Below are 23,079 nucleotides of genomic sequence, written 5' to 3' on the forward strand. Positions count from 1 at the left end.
TAATTTTTATTAATTTTTCTTAATAACATATCAAATCTTGCCACATCATATCCAAATTTTTAAAAAGCCAATTATACATTCTGAATTAATTAATTTAATGGACCTTCTTATGTTCTGGTTAGTCCACAGAATGTCTTTTATTTTTGTTCCTGCATTAGCATGTTTTTGTACCAAAGCCTGATAGGTCTGAAAGATTAATAGTGGGCTTTTATAAATGAAATTCTCCAGTCTTCAGAGATATTAAGGCTGATCTGAGAGCCTAGTTAACTTTAAGCACATTCACTAGAAATAGGGGTAGGACAGGGTACATACAGACAGCATTTTTATTTTATTTTAAAGTTAATATAAACTTTTCATATCGCAAAAAAGTCCAGGTTTGCGTGGCGCGGAGCGAGTCTGTTGCATGAGAGTGCCAGATCCACTTCAGCTACAGAACCTGAATTCATAAAATTATAGAATTGGAAGGGACCCTGAGGGTCATCTAGTCCAACCCCACACAATGCAGGAATCTCAACTAAAGCATTCACAGATTTGGCAACATATTATTGAATCCCACCCGCAAGACAGCGACAATCTGGAAGTGCCCAAGTTGTAAGAACAAGCTTTTATCACGGATGAACTGTGAATACAGTAAACTGTTTAAAAGGAGAATCGAATCTGAACACCTTTTGCATTTACCTGTGATTAAAGTTGGCATTCGTATCAAAACATTTGCCTGGGCACACAAAGAAACCGTATCACCTGGATCCCCAGAAACACTGGGTAGAAATTAAAACAAGCCCAGGCATCTCGACTTCAATTAAATTACAGTCCCTTTCTAACTGCATTAAATCCAAAGATCCATTTACTAAGCAACAGGTTACCGAAAATATTTGGGAAGAGATTTCTGTGATTTCTATGTGCAAGTTGAGAGTAGCTCTCCATAAAGGCTTTCCATTACGGAAACTTGTATAAAAACAAAGGAACTAGAAAGGTAGCCAAACAAAAAATGGAGCTCCTTCGGAGACTAGCTGTAAACGGCCACTTTTGTGGCTAGTTGTTGTACACACAACTAAATGGGTAACACAGCATCAATTGTGCCACAACTTTTAAATCTGAGAGATTATGCACAGTCTCAATTTTCACCCAAGGCACTTCCATATTGTCGCTGTTTTCAGGTGGGATTTAATCACACACCGGCAAATACATGTTGGGCAATTATAGTTGATCAGCAGGTCTTACACAAGTGTGGGATAACACCTGCTTTGAGGCAACATCAGTTCAATTTCCTGCTAAAAAAACCAGAATGAATTATCATGGATCTCCCAAAATCTACTTTCCCCCTCGACGTCTCCTCCTTCTCCTCCCCTCTCCCACACTCAGATGAGGTATCATATTGTGGTAATATACAAAGCTCTGAACAACTTGAGTCTGGGATATCTTAACAACTGAGCCGTTAAATCCCAGCTGGATCAATAAAATGACCCAGAGGAGCAGTTAGTTGTTCCCTATTTTACAGAGGCCGGACTGGCTTCAACTGTAAGCTAAGCACTTAGCATCGTTGTGGAACACTCTTCCAGCAGAAATTTGGCAGGCAACCTCACTATTGACTACAGTGGTACCTCGGGTTACATACGCTTCAGGTTAGATTTATCAAGAATGTATAACTTGCTGTTGAAATGGAACACTCAGGATGAAACGGTGAAATCTGTTATGATTAAATGGGCACAAGATGTTGGACACAACATCATGATGGCTGACTGGGAACAGTTATGGACCACAGGTATGAAGTTTACGACATGTAATGCCTTAAGAGAGAATTTAATGAAAATGATTTATAGGTGGTACGTGACACCAGTCAAGCTTGCAAAAATTTACCATTTGCCCGATAATAAATGTTGGAAATGTAATGAGACTGAAGGTACATTCTTTCACCTTTGGTGGACGTGCCCAAGGATTAAGACATTCTGGGAGATGATCTACAATGAAATTAAAAAGGTATTTAAATATACCTTCCTGAAGAAACCAGAGGCCTTTCTCCTGGGCATGGTCGGCCAATTGGTGATAAAGAAGGATAGAACTTTCTTTATGTATGCTACAACAGCAGCAAGAATGCTTATCGCGAAGTATTGGAAGACACAAGATTTACCCACCCGGGAAGAATGGCAGATGAAGTTGATGGACTACATGGAACTGGCGGAAATGACTGGCAGAATCCGAGACCAGGGAGAAGAGTCGGTGGAAGAAGATTGGAAAAAATTTAAAGACTATTTACAGAAACACTGTAAAATTAATGAATGTTAGAAGGATGCTGGAATGACGTTATATGGCTTTAGCAGAAATGTTATAAAGAATTAAGTAAAAATAGACTGTTAATGGGCCAAAGGGGAAAAAATAAGGTTAGATTGTGTTAAGATAAATTATAGGACAAAAACTGAGAAAGATGGAAAGGATTTGCTGAAATAGCTAACTGAACTAGAATACAAAAAAGGCAGGTGTGAGGAGGTCGTCGAAACAAGTAAATGAAAGACAAGATATGGAAATATTGGATGTGTTTTTAATTGTTTCTGTTTTTGTTTTTGTTTTGTTAAGATAAGCAATGTTTTTTGTTTTTTATGTATTGTATTGTAGTGTTTTGCTTTGTTTAACTCTTTTTCTTCTTTTTGTAATTATTAAATTCTTAATAAATATTACTTTAAAAAACATCAACATACGCTTCAGGTTAGATACGCTTCAGGTTACAGACTCCGCTAACCCAGAAATAGTGCTTCAGGTTAAGAACTTTGCTTCAGGATGAGAACAGAAATCGTGCTCCAGCGCCGTGGCGGCAGCAGGAGGCCCCATTAGCTAAAGTGGTGCTTCAGGTTAAGAACAGTTTCAGGTTAAAAACGGACCTCCGGAATGAATTAAGTACTTAACCTGAGGTACCACTGTAGAGCTATCTCTTGAAAACTATTTTATGCCAACAAGCCTAGGCGGCTGTCTAAATTTTCTCCATGAGCTAGCCATTTTAATGATTATTTTCTATTGATTTTGTGGGGTTTAATGTTTTATTGTCCATATTGTTGTACACCACATTGAGATTTTTCATGAGTTGGAAGTATGTAAGTATTTTTTATATATATAAATAGATAATTAAATATCGGGTGCGTGGATCATTTTGCTGAACTGTTACTCAGGAGTCCAGTTCTGTCAGGAGATTGTCACAAAAAGAAAATCTGACATCAAGGGTGTGTGTGTGTTTATGCTCTTTATAGATTTAAACTATCTTCTTAGTTTTTGCATCTTTATGGAATTCCGGGATATGTAGTTTTAGGGGTACAACAGCCTCAGAACCGCCGTCAGATAACACTGTCCAGGATTCTTTGTGAGAAAGCGTGTTCTCCTTCATGGAGAGCATGTGTTGTGGTGGGGGCCACCAGGACACTCCAAAGTTGTGGGGGCGGGTTAATTGATCGTTGGCCACTGATGCGATTGGGCTTCCCTTGTTGTTGGGAAGAAATTAATGTTGCCATTTGTTGATTGACAGCCAGAAATGCTAAAACTCCCTGCACGAGGCGTAGAGCTTCCTCTTTTCGCCCCGTGCATCGGATCTCCTGCCCACCCTCCCTAATTTAGGGCTGTTGTGTTTGACCTTGCTATGCCTGTCGTCTGCTTTTGGGGCAGGGGCCCGGTAGGAATTTTGCCCATCTGGCTGATTGGCTGGGGCCATTTGGTTTTTGCCTGCTGCGTAGCAAATCGTCACAACTTGTAAGGTTGCGGTTAGGCATTGGTTTATGGTTTGGTTGGTTGAGGGGCATGGATTGGCTGTGCCTGCCCCTCTAATGCTACTGCTGCAAGGGATTCCGTTAAAGGAATACAGAGGCTCACTACTGCTTGTCCACCCTGTCAAGGGGGCTCGGGCCATTGCAAGAGCTCCTGGTTGCATTTGGGGAGGGCTGAGGGCAGGTTCCCTGCTCTGTCGCCACCCCCAAGTGTATTCCTCTTTTCTGACTTTCACAGGCGTGCGGAATGTCAGTCTGTCCCCCACTGGGGTGCAGATGGTCGCAACCAATGCCTAAGCAACCACTCACATTTTTGTATTTTAATAAAGTTGTGGCCAAAATTATGCCAAAAACCTTAAACAAAAATTTCTGAGTGATATGTGAGTTATTGGGGTGGCCCTGGGGACCTCGACACGCAAATGGTAGCAATAAAACTGGAATAAAACAGATACAAGTTAATAATGTAAATATGTCCTAAGCCAAAGATAACCAACACAGTGCCCTCCAGATGTATTAGTTGTTTGCTTATTTAAGACATTTACATGCTGCTTCATTGCTGAGGTCTCTAAGGGGTGCACATGTTGTTGGGTTATCACACTCAGCAGTCCCAGCAAATGGCTAGCGGAAAGAGATTATGGCCATTGGCTTCTTCTTCTTCTTTGGTGATCCTTCGTAACCGAGTAAGATTGTCTTCCATGAATAAGGTCTTAGCAATTTGTCCATAAATGACCGTGGAGGCCAATTCTGGATCCACATGTCCTTCCACAGTGAGGACATAGGTTTCCAGGTGGGAGTTGATCACGGTGTGGATTTGCCAAGCGTGCCTTCCTCTTAGTGTGTTTCTCCCTTTCGTCCTGAGTTTGAGTGTCTTCAGAACCCATGACACCTTTGGTAAAGGCTATTCTCCAACTGAAGCACTTGCAGGCCAGTGTTTCCCCGTTGTTGGTGTTTATACTACATTTCTAAAGATTTGCCTTAAACCTCTTTTGTTGTCCGCCGGCATATTATGCTTTCCATTCTTAAGTTGGGAATAGAGCAGTTGCTTTGGAAGACAATAATCAGGCAGAACAGAAAGCTGCACTCGCAGAGCTCAGATGATACTGGATTTCGGCTTAAATGTTGGCCCTTGTGGAAAGATAACAGCCTAGGTAGGAAAAATGATTGACATTTTCCAACGTTACACCATTAAGTTGGATTTGTGGTGCTGCAGATGGGTTGTTTTGTGTTTGTTGGTGCAGCACATGGGTAGGCAAACTAAGGCCTGGGGGCCGGATCCGGCCCAATCGCCTTCTAAATCCGGCCCACAGATGGTCCAGGAATCAGCGTGTTTTTACATGAGTAGAATATGTCCTTTTACTGAAAATGCATCTCTGGGTTATTTGTGGGGCATAGGAATTTGCTCATTCCCCCCCCCCAAAAAAAATAGTCCGGCCCCCCACAAGGTCTGAGGGACAGGGGACCAGCCCCCTGCTGAAAAAGTTTGCTGACCCCTGGTGCAGCATTTGTTTTTTTGGATGTTGAGCAATAGGCCAAGCTTTCTGTAAGCTTCTGTGGAGATATTTAGGGTGGTTTGGATGTCATCCTCTGAGTGTGCACACACTACACTGTCACCACTTTGTCTACCAATGCCCTAAGCAAATGTGTCCGTCCCTTCAAAACATAGCTGGGAATGTGTGATTTTTCTCTGTACAATGTCATTTATGGAGCAACAAATTCTAAAGGTTTTGCCTGAGAGCATAGCGGCAAATCACCTTGAAACATTTTTGTACTTATTTTTATATCATCTTTGATTTGCCATTTTACTCTTGGATTTCATTCTTGGGGTCCGTTTTATACTTTTGCTTGAAGGGAAACAATTTCTGCATTGTAACAGGATGTGACAAAGTTTAAGGCTGAATTCTTAACCATTTTTACCAGGCAGTAAACCTAACTGGAAATGGTGGGATTGACTTTTGACTCAACCTGCTCAGGCTTGTGCAGGATATTTCTTTCAGGAATATCGGCAGGGCTTGAAAGGCTTACGTTTCTGACATTTGGTGGCTGAGCCGAGGGCTGGTAGAAGATTAAAATATAATTGGATCTGTTTATATTGGGTTAATTCCCACCACCACCACCAAAATGTGGTGGAAATTATATTCAAGTAACAAAAATTTGAAAGCTGCATAATCCATAGGTGAATGAAAACCTTGCATTCAGATGACTCACACTCTCTCACTTTTTTGTAATTTATGAAACAGCCCTTAGAAATTATGAAATACAAGAACATTGGTTTGCAGAGAGGCACTGCGTAGCTGTTAAGGATCTTCTCCTACCATATGCTGCTCATGCAACAAGGAAAAAACACACCACCTCAAGCAGCCTGATCCTGCACATGTTTACTATGAAGAAAGTTCAACTGAGGAAGAGCTGTAGGTCCGTGGCAAAGTATCTGCATTGAATGCAGAAGTTCCCAGGTCCATCCCCAGTATCTCCAGGTAAAGCAGGGAGGGACCACTGTTCTGAAGTAGCTCACCTGGTGGAAGGGAGACCCTGCGCTAGCGTCACAGCAGGTGAGTCACTGTCGTTGACCAGGAAAGATGGAGGGGCTAGGCAGCAGAGAATTGGCACAGTGTAGCGCACTGGCAGAGCCAAACTGGAGACCCTTCTGTTGCGCTGGCATCACACCTACCTCCCCATCGCATCGCCGCTCCTGGTAAACAAGAGTGAGCCACCGGTTGGGAAGCTAGCATAGTGGATTTCCCTGCACACAATGAACCACTTCTGCCCCTGTGTGAAGCCCCAGGCAGTGTACTGAGATGGATGTACCAACAGGTCTGTCTTAGGGTCTTCCTGTTAGGTAAGTAGGCACAGGATCACAGCCATGACCTCCCTCCAGTTAATATATTATTGAAACAAACAAACAAAAACTCTGTGTGTGTGTGTGTGTGTGTGTGTGTGTGTGTGTGTTTTGTGGTGTGGTATGTGGATATGAGATTTGGGGATAAGATGCGGTCAGTAGGCTGATGACACTTAGCTCTCACATCTTGATGAGCAAAGGCCAAGGCAGAGCCTCTGTAACAACAACAACAACAACAACAACAACAACAACAACAACAACTTTATTATTTATAACCCGCCCACCTGGCTGGGCCTCCCCAGCCACTCTGGGCAGCTTCCAGCAAAATATTAAAATACAATAATTCATCAAATATTGATGAATATTCATCAAATATTAAAAGCTTCCCTAAACAGGACTGCCTTCAGATGTCTTCTAAAAGTCAGATAGTTGTTTATTTCTTTGACATCTGACAGGAGGGCATTCCACAGGGTGGGCACCACTACCGAGGAGGCCCTCTGCCTGGTTCCCTGTAACCTCACTTCTTGCAGGGAGGGAACAACCAGAAGGCCCTCGGAGCTGGACCTCAGTGTCCAGGTAGAATGATGGGGGTGGAGATGCTCCTTCAGGTATACAGCCACTGTAGGTACACTAGTGGCTAAAATTGTGGAAACCTTTTGGAAAAAGTGTACTTCCAAAGTTTGATGGCCCATAACACCATAATCATAATTATCAATGGAAAGATAATTTAATGAAGAATGTAATGCAACAAAGTTTGTTCAGTTATCTGTACTCTATCAAAAATTATAGCAAAATAACCAGAAAAAGGAAGCACAACTTGCTTAGGTTGATATGCAGTAGCTTTCCATTGATATATAATTTTATGATATTGCTCAAATAAAAACAAATGGTGTTATGAGCCATCAAACCTCAGAAACACACTTTTCCCAAAAGGATTCCACCATTTTGGCCACTGGTGTACATCCAAGAAATTGCTCAGTTGCCAGAACTGGATAGGGTTGCACTTCCACTAGTGAAGGAGATTCTGAGAGACCTACATTGGCTCCCAGGATGTTTCCAAGCCCCTGAAATGCAGGAGTCATATGGCCAACGTGGGGCTCAAACTCACAACCCTGAGATTAAGAGTCTCATGCTCTACTAGCTGAGTTCTTTCCTCCTTTTCTCAAACTTAGATAACAATGCCCTCTAGCACTGCCCTTTAGCAGTTCCTGAGCTATAATTCCTGGGCCACTAGCGCTATGTGAGCTTCTTTTCGGTGGTCCGCCGCATGTTTGCGTTAAATATTCATCCTGATTTTTAATTGTACTTTCATTGCCCCTTTTACTTCTTATATGGAATTTTATTGTATTGCAGTTTGAAGTCTGTGGGATGCAAATGGTATAATCACAATACAGGAAATAAAATAAGCAATAAAAAGGCAATTCAAAACCATCCAGCACAGTGCATTATAGTTGCTACAGCAGGCAGAAAAATCATTAAAGTGGTCTACTAAGACCACCAGCAATTTTCAAGTGGTCTGTGGTGAAAAAAGTTTGGGAGCCGCTGCTCTAATATACAGTGGTACCTCAGGTTAAGTACTTAATTTGTTCCGGAGGTCCGTTCTTAACCTGAAACTGTTCTTAATCTGAAGCACCACTTTAGCTAATGGGGCCTCCTGCTGCCACTGCGCCGCCGGAGCACGATTTCTGTTCTCATCCTGAAGCAAAGTTCTTAACCTGAAGCACTATTTCTGGTTAGTGGAGTGTGTAACCTGAAACATATGTAACCTGAAGCGTAAGTAACCCGAGGTACCACTGTATTACTAGAGCAAAGGCCTGTGAATGCTGCAAGCCTAGAGACTGTGGCATCATGTACAGAATTCGTCTTTCTGATTTTTAAAAAACAAAGCATGCTTCTAGCCCTTTACATCATGAAGGTGCTTGGAGGCGTATTGGGGCCAGTGGGTAATGTCTGCTGAAATCTCAAACTGCCCTTTCCCAGAAATAGCAAATCCAGATTAAATTATTGAAAATAGAAACATGGCATAGGAATGATGCAAAATAAGAGAAATTTAATATATTTGCTTGATTTATATACTTTTATATGGGCAGGGTATAAATAAATTATCATCGTCATCATTTACAGAAATAAGCTTTTAATTGGGATTTTCTTGCACAGAATGTGAGTTGCCTCGGCGCACAATTTTAGCACAACCTTGATAAAATGCAACTTGCAAGTAACCTGGCTGGCACGTAGACACCAGGGACTGAGACGCCGAATTCAGCTGCAGGCATATGTCTGCACATTGCTGTGTTAGTTCATTTCATTTTTTGTTCTAATTATTTAAAATAACCTGAACGTGGGACAGGTTATCAGCTGACACTGTCTCCAAACGAGGGAGTGGTTACAGCTGTAAAGATACAATCACTGCGTTTGGTAATGTGGGCCCTGAGAGTGTTTATTTTGGCTATTACCTTTGGAAACTGCATTAGCTGCGGAAACTAAACAGCTTGTTGATATGATTGGGTGTGGCCCATTTGCAATCAATAGAGTCCAGGTGTGTTGAATCACTGAATGCAAGGACTGGCCCTTTAGGACAAAACACGGCGTGCATGTTGGGAATCACATCAAGGTGCAAGCATGTGATTCAGTATAATTTTCATGGAATCCAAGAGTTGGAAGGGACCCTGAGATTATATAGGGCTATGCTGTCGTCCCGTACGGGGATCAAACCTGCAAACTTGGGGTTGTCAGCTACCTTGAGAATGTTGCACCACAGGAAAGCAGGGTATAGATAAGCAACAGAGATAAATGCAATAAAAAAAACATGGGTTTGTGCAGGAATATGTATAGATTGAAATCAGTCGAAATTCAAAGCTTTTAAGAGATGCCTTGGCAGTCATGTTGCATGGGAAAGTGTACAGTGGTACCTCGGGTTACATACGCTTCAGGTTACACACTCTGCTAACCCAGAAATAGTGCTTCAGGTTAAGAACTTTGCTTCAGGATGAGAACAGAAATCATGCTCCAGCGGCGCAGCAGCAGCAGGAGGCCCCATTAGCTAAAGTGGTGCTTCAGGTTAAGAACAGTTTCAGGTTAAGAACGGACCTCCGGAATGAATTAAGTACTTAATCCGAGGTACCACTGTACAAGGTACCGTACTTCACATGTTACGCAGGAGCCGGTGAGAATGAAGTCAGTATGCCGGATGGGAACCAGGAAGACTTGAGTTCAAATCCTTGCTCAGCCATGAATCATGGGTCAATCATTCTCTCCCAGTTGAGACCCCCTCATGGGGTCATTGTTAGGAGAAAATGGGGGAGGGGAGAGAGCCAAATTAGATACACAGAGTCCTTTGTTGAAGGGGGCTTTAAAACATTTCATAATATTAATAAATAATTGTTTTTCCAATGACTCTGTAAGGCAAGTCAATATTAGTCCCCTATTGCTAATTTTCTTAATTACAATTCTTAGAAACCCCCAAAATGGTTAACATTATAAATTATCTCCCATTATTTTTCATTCCTTTTTTTAAAAAAAGCAGCTCATTCTTGTTCAAATCCTTTAAAACGTTTTTCTTCTTGCTTTACCCATAAAATCAAAGATATCTTGTTCAGTGTTGCAAAATCCTCCATTTTGATTTGCCATATTTAATATTCTATATTAGTATTTTAATGAATGTGGAATGCTATTTTATTTGCATAGTGTATATTGTATTATGCATATTGTCTGATTTATATGATGTTAGCCGCTTTGAGCCCAGCTTTGGCTGGGGTGGGCAGGATACAAATACAATTTTATTATTATTATTATTATTATTATTATTATTACTACTACTACTACTATATTATTGCATGGGCTGGGGATAAGAATGAGAATACAGTGTTGTTGAAGTCCATCTAGTGAGTTCACATCTGGGGAGAGACTTGAAATGAGCATTATTTGCTTTTCCACTCCACCAGCTTGGTCTTTGAGTATCTGTCTTCATCTTCCCAGTCCAACATTTTCATGCATCAGCAACAAATGCGCAGCTTAAGTGCAATAGGGAGTGGACTATGTGGCTCTCCTGAACGGACTCCAGAGGGCTTGAGAGCCACTCAGTTGAGGCTGCCTAGTCCTCTTCCAGTGTCTATGCTGTCCGCTTCCAGCAATGCCGTTCTGCGTTCCACATAGGGCAAGAAAAACCCCTAATGAACTCAAATTTGACATCGGCAATGGCAACATTCAGAAAACAACAGGGGAGCATTTGGATCTCCCTGTTTTGATCCCAAGGTTACAAATCTCCTACAAAGGAATTGCAAAGAGAAACTGCGAAATTGTAATTTATTAGAACATTTGATTTTATCCATTTGGAGGGGAATAAGGACAACGGTTCCCTGTCTCGCTGAACTATTCGTTAGCTTAGTAGCGCTAAGATGGCTCTGCTGTCAGAGCGTGAATGGTCACACTCATTTAGAATTAAAAAGTGTACCTTTTGCATTTCATAGCATTTGAACCCACGGTTAATATCCCCCTCCCTGCATATCTGTGTCTGTATACGGCGTCAGCTGAAGACGGCACTTCATGAATCTGACGAAGGGGATTTAAGCCCACAAAAGCTAGCTCCACACTCGGTTTAAGGTGCTACAGGATTCCTGGCTGCAATTAATAAAGTAAGCAATCTGCCAGCCGATTTGCTGCAATTTAATTTAAAAAGAACAAGAAAATTGGAAACATAATGTAGCTACTTGGCCAACGTAGAAGTGAAACAGAGTCTAAATTAATCATTCAACACAGCTGCCTCCTCCTTTGAACTTAAAGCCACCACCCTCTTGAAGAGAGTTGCCCATGAACCAGTTTCTGTTCTCCTCCAACTCATGCTGGACTTAAAGGAAAACACCTTGGGTATTATTTCTGATAAAATCTGATGCCCAACAGGCTAATGGCAAGCAAAATCCCAGTGAAGTGCTTTTAACCTTTAAACATGAGTTATATTTAACCAGCTGGTATTAGTGCTGTTAATTTTTAATGTTTCTTTTTTTGCTTTTTAATGATATATATATTGACTCATGCTTACTTCTTCCTTCCCTCCCTTTTTTCCAGGGAGGCTCAGGATTTGGAAAAAAAATATGTATCATAGGAGACAGCACAATTAGAGTTTGTACTCACGGTCATGTGGGTCCTTAATATAATTTTCTGATATTCTATTTATTAATTTTTTTGGAAACACACAGCATGGATCACACAATCCATATGCTCATTTTATGCATTTAGTTCAATCATATGTTCTAGGTTTTCCTCAGAAACTAGACATCAGATTTCCTTTAGTGGTGGTTTTTAGGCCTTGACTGAGGGGTTGGCATGAATAGAGATAATGTGGGCAAAAAAAGGAAAAACTAGATCAGGGGTAGGCAACCTAAGGCCCGGGGGCCGGATGCAGCCCAATCGCCTTCTAAATCTGGCCTGCGGACAGTCCGGGAATCAGCATGTTTTTACATGAGTAGAATGTGCCCTTTTATTTAAAATGCATCTCTGGGTTATTTGTGGGGCATAGGAATTCGTTCATTTTTTTCTTCAAAATAGTCCAGCCCCCAACGAGGTCTGAGGGACAGTGGACCAGCCCACGGCTGAAAAAGGTTGCTGACCCCTGAATTAGATAAATGTTTTCTTTTTTATTTAAGGAGCTGTGAATTAATGAACCATTTCTCTCAAATTCCCTTTGACACAAGTCATGATTTGTTCCAATTTTGTACATCGGACTTTGTACTGAATTTGTATGGTTGAATGACAGACTAGCGACCTTAATGCTAGAGTAATCTGAGGATGGACGGAAGGGATCGCGCAATCCAACATTCAGAGAAAGTGAGTCATCCAGGGATCGGCATGATCAAAGCCTTTTGTTGCAATCCTGTAGGATTTACATAGGAAGGAAGGATCAATGCAGCCACTTGCTCAGACAGCTCTATGTTGAGAGACTGAAATATACAAAATCAAACACAAAATCAGTCAACGGCTGATATTGATTGAAGGCCCAGAGGTAGATAGTTCACAGAACCAGCTGCCAATTTAGCACAATGTGCTGGTAACCCCTTAATGAGCTTAGTGAATTGATATAGATGAACAAACTAGGGTGAGGAAATTGTTACCCTCAAGGACAGACATTTGTGGTTTTCTGCTTTGGATGCCAAAGCAACCTGACCAACAAGGGGTACTATGAACTTGTGTTTTTAGGGGCAGATGTGGGCACAATATTTTCAGATTGCAAATATCAGGCAAGAAAAAGTCCTGGGCCAGCTTTGTGGGTCTATATTTCACAAAATTCGTATAAGGCTTGATTGCAATAAAACCTCAAGGCGGTTTACAAATGATGCACATTTTATAAATCTTTTTTGTATACTGAATAGTGGTATTATAATAATGCAGGGATAGGGATGCAGGAGGCGCTGTGGTCTAAACCACTGATCCTCTTGGGCTTGCCGATCAGAAGGTCGGCGGTTTGAATCCCCGCGACGGGGTGAGCTCCCGTTGCTTGGTCCCTGCTCCTGCCAACCTAGCAGTTCAAAAGCACGCCAAAAAGTGCAAGTAGATAAATAGGTGCCACTCCGGCGGGAAGGTAAATGGCGTTTCTGTGCGCTGCTCTGGTTTCACCAGAAGTGGCTTAGTCATGCTGGCCACATGACCTGGAAAAACTGTCTGTGGACAAATGCCGGCTCCCTCAGCCAGTAAAGCAAGATGAGCGCCGCAATCCCAGAGTCGTCTATGACTGGACTTAACTGTCGGGGTCCTTTACCTTTACCCTTTAAAAAAAACAACTAATGCAGGGAAGTGGCTGCTTGTGAAATCATTAAGTGCTCCTGATGATGATTATTGTTGTTCTTGTAGTTATTATTTTCATGCTAGCATAATACGTAATCCATTGATTTTTGTGAGAAAAGCTTTCTGCTGCTTCTTAGAACTTCTGAATGAAGCCAAAGCAATTCCTACCTTTTGGAAACAGCTAGTGCGCATACTGCTTTCAGAAGCATTATCTATATCTATCTATCATCTATCTATCTATCTATCTATCTATTTATCTATCATCTATCTATCTATCATCTATATATCTATCTATCATCTATCTCTATCTATCTATCTATCTATCTATCTATCTATCTATCTATCTATCTATCATCTATCTATCTATCTATCTATCTATCTATCTATATCTATCTATCTCTATCTATCTATCTATCTATCTATCTATCTATCTAATCTATCATTTTCTAATATAGATGGATTTAAGCAAGGTGAGCTCCAGGTTTAAGAGGGCCTTCAGAAAAGAGTCTTCTGGTGAATGTCTTCATCTTCTCAGTGGCTGCTGGTGGACTGAGCTTGCTGTTGTGGCTCTCCAAACACCACCTACACTTTAAATTTCCAACAATTCCTAGTAGTGATGGTAGGTGAGAGAAATTTTGGGAAGTTATGGGATGGCCAGATAGCACAGGCTGCTCAGTGTGCCAGGCTGAGGGGTGCTGGGGTGCTAGTAACTGCCCAAGGTTGCTCAATGCCAACTCTGGGTTGGTAAACCTGAGGTTCCCAAACTTATTTGGCCTACCACATGCTTTTCAAGAAAAAAGAAATTACTCAGATCCCCCCTGGAAATCTACATTCTTAAGACCTGTCAGCGGACTTGACCACAGATTGGTTATAACTTACATTTTCTGTATTTATTTGGAAAATAACCACTACAACTTTAACTCTGTGTTATGTTGGAAAGCGTCATTGCACAATGTCTTTATCTTCTTTCTTTACGCTTCCACTGCCTCCTTATTTTTATTCAACACCTCCCAATTGCACCCAAGGCTACCACCGTGCCCCCCCCCCCCACGATCATTCCAGTCCCTCCCCTGCCCCCTGATATTGCCTACTTTGGGGAAACACTGCTTTAAACAAACACAGTACTTCCTGGGTAGGCAACATGGAGCCCTCCAGATGCTGTCAGACTACAACTCTCATCAGCCCCAGCCAGGGGGATGGGAGTTGTATTCCAACAACATCTGGAGGACAACACTTTGGCTCCCCCTTCATTTCCCCCCCTTACTGCAAGATTTAAGCCGGGTCTCATCTGATCTGCATGGTAATTAATTTCATTCTATGAAACCTTGGGCAGAAGTTGACAGCTTTTGGCACAATGGTGCTACTGACAGCTCATTCCTTGGACCAGACTTTGCATGTTCCTAACATAGCCAGCCCCACCTGCCTTTCAAGCCCTGCTGGACTGATGATACCTGGCTCAATCGATGAGAGGCAAAACCACCCAAGGCGGGAGAGGGTGGATCTGCATATGAATGACACCACCTTATACGTCATTGATTCTCTTGGCAAAAGAAGCTGACCACCGCTCACCTAGTAAGCTCTGTAACGTGACCCTGGTTGAGATGGAAGAGGTTCCGTGCTTTCACAAGCTTCTTGCTGCAGGCCATGGATTCTGGAATAAAGGTTCTCAAAGTTGCTGTAAACCTCCCTAAGCCCAAACATAAATCTCCTGTGCCGCCTCTGTGGCAGTGATTTTTCAATGGAGCCAGTTCACATACCATCTATGAGTCACCGTGTGTTGAGTCATCAAGTGATGAGTCATTCAGTGACGTTTCAAGCATGTGAGAACTAGCCTCTGCAGTGTGCCTGCAGAGCAGATCTGCAGTTCAGCACACAGGTGCGCAAAAAACTTGGAAGTCACGTAAAGATGAAGTTACACTTCTTTCCAAGTCTCTAAGTGGGTTCCGGAGACTTCTGTGTTGTGGCTGATGTCTGGTGGATCAAGGGAGTGGGTTCCCCTAGACATGTGGCCCAGAAGTGCCTGGGGAGTGTTTCTGCCACAAACTCTGCCCATGGTCTCTTTGAAAGAACGGGGACAATATGTTTTTACCCATCTCTGGTGAACTTGTGAAAGGGATCAGCAGAGAAGTCAGATCAGTTTAAGTTAGGAATGAAAACAGTAACTCCTGATAAATCCTAGGAAAATTCCTCTTAAATGAAAATCTCTTTTTACTATGTAGGCACAAAGGAAACAGAATGGGGTATTTTTGGTAGCATTAGCATGCTGGTTTGTAGCAGTATAAGAATTTTTTTTCTAATTGAAAAATTCATTCCATGCTCATAAAGATATATAAAATAAAATAAAAAGATAATCTTTTCCCCTCTTGCTACCTTCAGTTTCCATGTCAGTTATATCATCCTCATCATTTAATTTTTACGTAGTCTAGGGTGACTTTAGATTATACAAATATTGAGGCATACAGCCTATGCTCTACAGCACAGCTTGACATGTGCATTAAGCACATATTTTAATTAGTATTTTTTCTTCTTTCCTCCTGCCTTTGTATCAACCCTGCAGACCAGGACTGCTGCAGTTACAATATATCTTTACATTTCATGTCCAAGCAAGGAAGGTTATTGTGTATCATTGTATGTTTGTTACGATTGTGATGATTTTAGCAGATACACTTTGACCAAGGGTCTGTGTTGTATTCAGAGGTGACTCTATGACAGTACGTAGTTGTTTAATCTTTGTTAAATAAATTTAAAAATTATACAAACAAATGAAAGGGAGGGATAGGGAGAAATTAGGAAAATTCTTTTCTACAATGCATTGTCGGGTAGCCAATGTCTGAACACATACACAAAAATAATTGTGTAATTAATTAATTGTGTAATTTGAGATTAAAATAATCTCAAAATTGTAGGAATGGCATCCTGATGGCTGCAATAAACACAGGTGATACAGTCTTCTTATAACTTAGTTTAATGGAGGTGCCGTAGAAGGAATCTGTTCTTTATTTTTTGGTTTCCTAGGAGAGGAGTATTTGAAGAGCTGATGGTTTGAACCAAAAGTTTTATTTGAGAGCTGGCTTCTTTTCTCTCTTAAAGTGCACGAGTGCTTTCCTTCAATTCTAGACTACAAAGGGTTATCCCGTATAATTAAGAGGTTTGCTCATACGAATGTAATGTTTGCATTTTTATGGTTGTCAGAAAACAAAACAGAACAATTTTTTTTATTTTTTTTGGCCTTCTGCATACAGGAATTTCCAGAGGTGAGCAAAATGATATGTCTTGAAAATAACTGGGGAAGGGAGTCCGTTTGAAGTTCAGATCAGCGTTAATAAAATCAGATGATATAAAAGTAAGGACAGCTTCAACTGAGCACTTTTTTAGCAGTACTAATTTCGATCAGATTTCCAGCAAGTGACATACTATATGTCCCCCCCCCCATTTTTTTTAAGTTTAAAATTGGGAGTTGTCTTATACATGGAATGTTGCAATTAATTATTTCTTAATTTTGGGCTCAAAAAAATACGTGTCGTCTTATACATGGGGGCGTCTTATACACGGAAAAATATGGCAAATTGGATTAAAAATGTTTTATGGGCTTCTTTACACCTGCCAAACATATAAACAGCCATTCCAATACCCACATAAAGATTTGACCTATTTAAGGCAAAACAACTTAAATAAAATGGTTATCTTAAATACATATTTAGGTTGTCTTAGGTTTATGATGCCCTAAGTGCAACTGGTCTGACTTTGGTTGCATTTTTAGGATTTAGGATGATGCTTACGTGGGAGTGAGGCCCACTGAACTCAATGGGATTTAGCTTGTGCATGCACAGCCATTAACTGCATCCAGTGTGCTCCCCCCACAGATTCAGGAAGCATACAAATATACCCTGCTGTTTCTTAGGCAATGCTGCAATTTGATGTGTTTCCCCCTAAACCGGCTTCAACTCAAACAGTGAAAAAGAATTAGCTGCATTTTAAGCTGGTAATGTTAACACAGCTTTACTCTGACATGCACAGTTTATATATGATATGAACTTGCCGTATTTGCCGCTCTATAAGATGCAGCAGACCACAAGATGCACCTAGTTTTTGGAAAACAAACAACAAAAATATATTCTGAATTTCAGAAGCCAGAACAACAAGAGGGATTGCTGCACAGTGAAAGCAGCAATCCCTCTTGCTATTCTGGCTTCTGGGATAGCTGCGCAGCCTGCATTCGCTCCATAAGATGCACACACATTTCCCCTTACTTTTTAGGAGGGAAAAAGTGAGTCTTATAGAGCAAAAAATACAGTATTATATATAATAAGTTTTAAGGTGATTTGATAATGTTCATTGAGCTGCAAAGCCTTATGTAACTGCGCAAAGTTTAGAACTTTAAAGAATACCACGCTTGCTTTTAAAAAATTACTTTTCGTCTACAGATTTTGTACTGATTACAGGGTTTTGGGTTTTTTTTACAAACTGACTCAATATGAACAATCAAACAAGAATCTATTGCACCCACACTCACCTGTAACAAAAGGAAATAAAGAAAGTGCAAACTCCCAGGGTGTGAAAATAGAAAATGTTGGATGAGAATCTATTTTCTCTTTCTCCTTTTTATTTCTTTTTCTCCTTTCTTTTCCTCTTTTCAGTTTGTGTTTTTATTTTGATTAATTTCTTTTACTTTTGATATTCCAAAAAGATACTGGGTATTTGATATTAACTTTTGTATATCTTTTTTTAAAAAATAAGATATTTATTAAGGTTTTTTGAAATATTACAGTGAAAATGAAAAAGAAAAAAGAAAAATACAAAATAAAAACAGTTAAAAACACACATATTTTCTATTACTTATTTTCCTTTAGCTTGTTTCCCGGACCTCCTCGTACCTCCCTTTTTTGTATTCCACTTCAATTTATTGGTTCAGCAAATCCTTACCATTAGATTTTAACCCATTTATAACCCTTTTTTCATATTCTCTTAGAACATTACAGCTGGAAACCGCTCAATTACTATCCAACATCATTCTATCATTCATTAATTTTACAATATTTCTGTAAATAGTCTTTAAATTTCTTCCAATCTTCTTCCACCGACTCTTCTCCCTGGTCTCGGATTCTGCCAGTCATTTCTGCCAATTCCATATAGTCCATCACCTTCATCTGCCATTCTTCCAAAGTGGGTAGATCTTGTGTCTTCCAATACTTTGCGATGAGTATTCTTGCTGCTGTTGTGGCATACTAACTTTTGTATATCTTTTTAAAACTTTGATAAAATCTATGGTTTTTATCAAGTGAGAGGTGGCAGACACATCATCAAGCATTTAAAACACTCCCCAAAAAGAATCTTGAGAACTGTATTTTTTTTTGTAAAGGGTGTCTGGGAATTGTAGCTCTATGAGAGGAAAGCGACAGTTCCTGGGATTAATTGGAGAATGTGTGTGTGCTTTAAACATAGCTGTCAACTGTTCCCTTTTCTTGTGAGGAATCCTATTCGGAATAAGGGAATTTCCCTTAAAAAAAGGGAAATGTTGACAGCTATGGCTTTCAATGTGTGGTGTGTATGCAGCCAGAGAAACCTCGTTCCAGAACAAATGGAAGAACAGCAGTTTCAGCAGAAACCCACAAATTTCTGCCAAAAGGACACTTCTTGGGAATTTGAAAGCCTGTTACATTTTGTGACAGTTTGGTTGGTTCTTACAATGGTACAGCTCCACCACTGCCCATCTATGCTGATTGAGGGCCAACTAAAAATGGAAGTTTCAGAAGTATTTCTTGTGTTTCAAGAAGGCAGACTGAGCTCCAGCACTCCCTGTGCCAACGGCTTGGCTGTGTGTTGATAATAATAATAAATTTTATTTATACCCCGCCCTCCCCAGCCAAGACCGGGCTCTGGGCGGCTAACACCAGGTATAAAAACAATGGATTAAAATACAAATAGAACTATCTTAGTAGCAAGAGAGTGGTTAACCTTCCAGTGGTGTACCATGAATTGCTTTTGCTGCCAGTGAAGTCCATTAAACCCATTGCATTTCGTATTTAGAATTTAACACAGTGCCAAATTATTAAACGGCGGTTATATTGATGAACACAAAATTAATACAGTGCTCCAGTTCGTGCCAAAACTCAGCAACCATTTATGGGATGCCACAACATTCACCCTCTGAATTAAGGTTGTGTTGGAGTTGTTGTTTTCCTTTGTCCTTGTTTTCTCCCCCCCCCCACCTTTTCACATTTTTTTTAACCCTGTGCACTTACAATTATATATTACTTTTTATCTTTCAATGAAGAATATATATACATAAAATGAGAACGTGAATAGGAGGCAGAGCAAAATGTTTATGTTGAATCTGGCAAAGTCTGAGGTCCAGTGATGCCTCACTGAATTCAGGGTCACCTTCCAGTGCCCATTTCAAAGTTGCTCAGCTTGCCAGTATTGTTGAATGAGAGCAGGCAGAGAGAACCTGTGGCTCTCCAGAGATTGTCAGACTCCACCTCCTCTCAGCTCCAGCCAGTGTGGTCAATAGGAAATGGAGAGCCAGAGGTTCTGTGACTATGAACTAGGCTCTTTGGAAAAGCAGAGCACCCTCGGCCCATAAGTAATTTAAGGGCCACATCTGTATTTTTGCCCACTTGGGTACAACAGTATCCACAAGCAGCAGCCAGTGCTGCTTTCCTGACAAAGGAAAAGCATTCTGAATTTAACGTCCTGCCAAACTGTGTATGTGGAACGTTGGGTTGTAATGGGCGATGCTTTTTTCTGGTGGTATGTGCAGTCCTGGCACGTTTTTCTCCCCAAATCAGAGCCTCTTACCTCCTTCCCAAAGCCCAGGAAGTTTCTTCCCGACTTAAAGAGGGGGGAGTGATGTTCTGGCAGAGTGTCAGGACTCTCTCTTGCATGAGGAGTACCAACGGATTTAGGTTGGATGAGGACCAAAACTACCAAGGTAATGAATGGGGCCCTTTCTATGTCCAGCTGTCCTTTTTCAACAACCAAATGGTCACTGTTTTTTGTGTTGAATATATGCTATATGGTAATTTATGGACCTAATAGGTATCTAAAGCCATTTGCACATAGCAAAATACGTATTTTATCAAAGTACATCCAGGTTTTTTTCCTTTAATTTTTTTTCCGGGGGGGGGGGGGGACAAGAGAGTGGGGCACTAAGCTATAGCTTGTTTGGTTTATACTTAAATCTGGCACTGCTTATGGGGGATCCAAAAGTGTGAACTTCAGTCCCACCAGTTGCAGTCAGCATGATGAATGGTCAAGGAAGATGGGAACTGTAGTCCAACATTAGCAGTGCCTGGTCTACTTATTCGCATTTCGGACATAAATTTGTGAACTTACTAATCAAACAGCTTTCAGATCGGTTTGTAGTAAGAGCTCCAAACCAACCTTAATTGGCAAAACTGAATTTGCCTGTGACTGAATCCCAACCAAAAATCTTGGCAACCTGGAATTATTGAGAACAATTTTGTTGTCAAAAACATCCACCCTGGAATGGAAATGAAGGCTTGGGCACATCTCACAAAACACCAGGATTCCAATCGGACCTTTTAAACCCCAGACAAATGATTTTCAAAGCCAGTATCAAATCACTATTTTCCGCTGTTAATTTAAACACACACATGGGGAGAGGGAGAACATTGAGGAAGACCTAAATCTTACCTCTTATAGATACATTTTTAAGATAGCAGAGATCAACCTGCCAAAAAACGAGGCTTCTACACTCCCTCTCTTCCATGCCAACAAACAAAACTGGAGAATTTGCCTTCTATATCTGTGGTGAGTTTTAGGTAGAGGTAAAGGGACCCCTGACCATTAGGTCCAGTCGTGACCGACTGTGGGGTTGCGGTGCTCATCTCGCTTTATTGGCCGAGGGAGCCGGCGTACAGCTTCTGGGTCATGTGGCCAGCATGACTAAGCCGCTTCTGGCGAACCAGAGCAGCGCACAGAAATGCCGTTTACCTTCCCGCTGGAGCGGTACCTATTTATCTACTTGCACTTTGACGTGCTTTCGAACTGCTAGGTTGGCAGAAGCAGGGACCGAGCAACGGGAGCTCACCCAGTCGCGGGGATTCAAACCGCTGACCTTCTGATCGGCAAGTCCTAGGCTCTGTGGTTTAAGCCACAGCGCCACCTATGTCCCTTTTGTGGTGAGTTTTTTTTTTTTTTAAATGATATTTATTAAAGTTTCAAAGAATACAAAAACAAAAAATAAAAACACAAGAAAATACAAAATACAGAAAAAAGAATAAAGTTTTTAAGATATAACAAAAAAAAAGAAAAACAAAGAAAAACATACAAGATAAAAACAGTTAAAAACACGTTAACTTTCCATAGCATATCTTCCTTACACTTATTTCCCCGGACCTCCTCATACCACCCTTTTTTGTATTCCAGTTCAGTTTGTTAGTTCAGCAAATCCTTACCATTAAGCTTTTACCCATTTGTAAACCTTTTTTCGTATCTCTTAAAGCATTACAGCTGGAAACCACTTAGTTTCTATCCAACATCCTTCTAAGATTCCTTAATTTTACAATATTTCTGTAAATAATCTTTAAATTTCTTCCAGTCTTCTTTCACCGACTCTTCTCCCTGGTCTCGGATTCTGCCAGTCATTTCTGCCAATTCCATGTAGTCAATCACCTTTTGTGGTGAGTTTTAGCCTGACACAAATAAAACCAGGTAAAAGGGAGTGACCGGTGGGTAAGGGTACGATGATCCACTTGCCTTCCTCAGCTGGGATCACCTACCAAAAATGCAGACAAACCCAGCCCTGTTTACAGGACAGCCTGAAGTAAACAGAGCTCCTTGGGATTTCTGTCCAAGTTCAGGCTGTTTCCTTCAGATCAGGGGTGCCAACTTGAATAAAATATTTTGGGGGGGGGTGAGTTAGGTAAGTCCTCCCTGCATCATTGATCACAAGACACAGTGCACACATACCATTTGAATGACAATGCTCAACACCTTTGGGAGGGAGGAGGCCCCCTCCAAACATTTTTTTGTGGGGCAGCAAGAACTCCTTGGCTCCTCGGAGTTGGCTCCTGTGCTTCAGATCAAGCCTGCTGCTGTGGGGGCTGTGCAGACAGGGAGGCCTTGGGGGCAGAAGCCCAGGGCATCCTCCATGGGACTTTCTGTGCCAGGTGTGCCTGTGGAGAGTGGGCTGGCATAGTAGCCAACACCTGGGGGGTGAGGTCCCTTCGCCTCCCCCACTATAATACATGAGGAACTTAAGAAAATGCTTTTAAAAAAAACTTGATAAAAAATCCCGAAGCTTATCTGTTAGGGTTGGTGGGCAAAGACATACCACATATGGGGGAAAAAACCATCTTTTTATATGCAACAACAGCTGCCAGGGTAGTGATTGCCACAAAATGGAAATCTCAGGACATACCAACAAAGGAAGAGTGGATTTGCAAATTAAGTGAGTAAATAGAATTGGCAAAATTAACTTCAATTATAAGATATCAATCAAATCAAAAGTTAAGAATGGAGTGGAAGTATTTCGAAGATTATATGTCAAAATATTGTTCTAAAAATGACATGTTAATAGGCTTAGAATAAAAAATGTAAGCAATAACAAAACAAAGAAGTAAAAATCAAAATTTAACAAAAATAATTTATTATAGAATGCAAGGGGGGAAAGGTAGAAAGAAATATAAAGAAGTCGAATTGCTGTGGAGGGAAGTAGAGGGTGGGTGGTGGGTTTTATAATTAAGCAACTATTGTAATTTA

This window comes from Podarcis pityusensis, assembly GCF_964106645.2.
Source record: "Podarcis pityusensis genome assembly, chromosome: 17".
NCBI lineage: Eukaryota > Metazoa > Chordata > Lepidosauria > Squamata > Lacertidae > Podarcis > Podarcis pityusensis.